At 59.2% G+C, this 2,498-nt stretch overlaps 1 protein-coding gene across 1 annotated transcript in view; it reads left to right on the top strand.

The window, feature by feature from the left end:
• The window catches only part of PLXNA2 (plexin A2), a 146,630-nt gene continuing 144,132 nt past the window's right edge, over positions 1–2,498 (top strand). The window contains exon 1 of the mRNA XM_015650707.1: positions 1–64. The gene's annotated coding sequence lies outside the window, so the exon portion shown is untranslated. The remainder of the gene's footprint in view (positions 65–2,498) is intronic.

The raw sequence follows: 2,498 nt of genomic DNA, 5'->3' as shown, positions 1-2,498 counted from the left end.
GGGGGCCGCCTGCATCCCCCCGCCCTGAGCCGGGAGGCGGGCGGCACCGGAGCGGCGAGAGCTGGTGAGTGGCGGCGGATGGCGAGGGGCTGCTGCCCGCCGGGGTGCGGGGGGTCCCCGGGGTGGGGGCTCCGCTGGGCATCTCCCGCCGGAGGATGCGGGGAGGAGGCTCGGGATCGATGTCGCCCGCAGCTGCCCGAGCCGGGTGGCACCGGGGGCTGCGGGTGGCACCGGGGGCTGCGGGTGGCACCGGGGGCTGCGGAGCGCGGGGTGGTGCCCGGGGGCTCCGGCCCCGTCGGTGCCGGCCGTGCCCGCGGAGCCGCTCGGAGATGCCGGCGGTGCCTGGGGAAGGGATGGAGGAGCCGCTCCGGTTGCCCGGTTCCAGGGAATCCAGCTCCCGCTCCCTCCCCGGGCTGCTCCGCGTTCCCGTTAGACACCGCTGCTTCCTCGTTAATTCTGCGGCCGCTCGGTACCGCTCAGTCACGGTCTGGAGCCGATGCTGCGGGATAAACTCATCTCCATAAAAAGTTCCTGTTAGCAAGGAGACGCTTTTTGGAAAACACCCCTGAATCTTAGGGGAAAAGACATAAGATCCCCACTAAAACTTTCCTAAATCCGCTCGAGACCCTTTCTGGAGGGTGACGAGGGGAGAGATGCCGAATGCACTTGTGCTCCCCTGAGGGAAATCCCAACTCGCGGGTGCTGGTCCCGCTTTCCGCAGCCCCGGAGCTGTCGGCTGGGTGTCGGTGACAGCCGAGGCTGCTCTGTGTGAGCTTTCCTCGCCGCCCGTGACCTCCGTTTAACCCGGCACGGTCAGGCATCCCCGGCTTTGTCTCCGCTCACGCTACGGCCAATACTCGCACGTTCCTGGAGGTGAGGCGAGTGATGTTCAATTAATCTGTGTTCTAAGGGGTATCAGAAAGTCAATAGGTTAATTTTAAGCGAGGTGAATAGTAAGTGGCAGAGGGGAAAAAAAAAAAATAAATCCCCTGTGCGTCTGTGAGCAGCAGCTGAGGCTGGGAGATGAGGGAACGTGAAGTTCTCGGAGTGCCATGATGTGAAACCTCTGCTCAAAGGCTGCTCCTGCTCTGTGCTGGGCACTTGATGCTTCAGCGGTGGCTTCGGTGTGCTTGGCAGAGCTCGGCTGAGTTGGGGACGTGGTCCTGTCCCTCCTGCTCTGGATGGCTCCATTGATAACGGTGACTAAAGTGAAATGAGATGACCTACTTAGAGCTGAGGGACAGATGCCTGGCAAGAATCTGTGCCATCCTCGGAACAGATGTTTGGCTTTTTACCTTTAACACAGAGGTGTTAGATCCGTTAGAGCTCAGTGGGGCTTTTTTGGTCTTTATTGCTGTCCTTTTGCCGTTTGTTGTCACTTTGAGCACCCTCAAAGCTCGAGGCGGTGTTTTGGGGTGGTGCAGGGGGTCAGATAAAGCAGCTTTGGTTCGGGAAGCTCGAGCAGAGAGGGACGTGACCCATCGGTGTGAGCTGTGAGATGTCTCACCAGGCGAGACCCTCCCTCCCAACCCTCCCAACCACATCCCCAGCGCTCGCTGCAAGATGAAGTAACCCAATTTACCCCTCTTTGTCTTTACGGTGTTGTTTGATGTAATTAATCGTGGAGTTCCCCCCGGCTCAGAACAAGTTGCTGCGGTGGAGGCAGGTAACAGACGCTGCCTAAGGTCTGCACACATCCCACCAACACGATGGGAGCAGCTCTCCCCGTGCTCTGCCTTGTTCTTTGCATTAACCCCGAGCCTCCCCTGCTCCCCGGCAGAAGGGAACTCCAGCTGGATGCGAGAGGGAAGCTGCAGGCGCAGGCTGGCTGCGGGAGCCCGCAGAAGGAAGGGGTGACTGCTCCTGCCCTGTGCTCTTTAACTCTCCTCAGCAAATTGCATTAGGATGTGACAAATTGGCTCGCGAGGCAGTTAAATGGAGATGACATTTGGAGCGGTTTGCCGGGCAGACCCTGTGGAGTCGCAGGGAGATGTGTGATTTGCAGCCTCTTCCCGGCATCTCCCATTTAGGTACCGCCACGAGGCTTTCCAGAACTTACTTTGGGAACTCCTGTTGCAGCTAAATGTGGGAGTCTCGAGCATGCCTGGGAAAGGTTGCCCAAAAGCTAGGGCAGATGTAGGTGCAGACTGTCTCATGCCGTGGGCAGCTGAGATGAGGAGCTGAACCGGGAGAGAAAGCAAAGCCGATATTTAGAAATTGCGTGAGTGGTGAGGAGCTGAAGGTGGGAAGCTGGGCTGGCTTTGGGTGCCAACGTGACGCTCTGCTGGGGGAGTGGGGACACCTTTGTTCACCCAGGGATGATCCTGGGGGTGCAGGAACACCTTTGTTCACCCAGGGATGATCCTGGAGGAGCTGGGGACACCTTTGCTCACTGAATGATGATCTTGGGAGAGCTGGGGCACCTTTGTCCACCCAGAGATGATCCTGGGGGAGCGGGGACACCTTTGTTCACTGAATGATGATCCTGGGGGAGCAGG

The sequence above is a fragment of the Parus major genome, chromosome 26 (assembly GCF_001522545.3).
Source record: "Parus major isolate Abel chromosome 26, Parus_major1.1, whole genome shotgun sequence".
In the NCBI taxonomy this organism is placed as follows: domain Eukaryota; kingdom Metazoa; phylum Chordata; class Aves; order Passeriformes; family Paridae; genus Parus; species Parus major.
The sequence above is the reverse complement of the archived record's forward strand: the minus strand, read 5'-3'. Positions and strand labels throughout refer to the sequence as shown.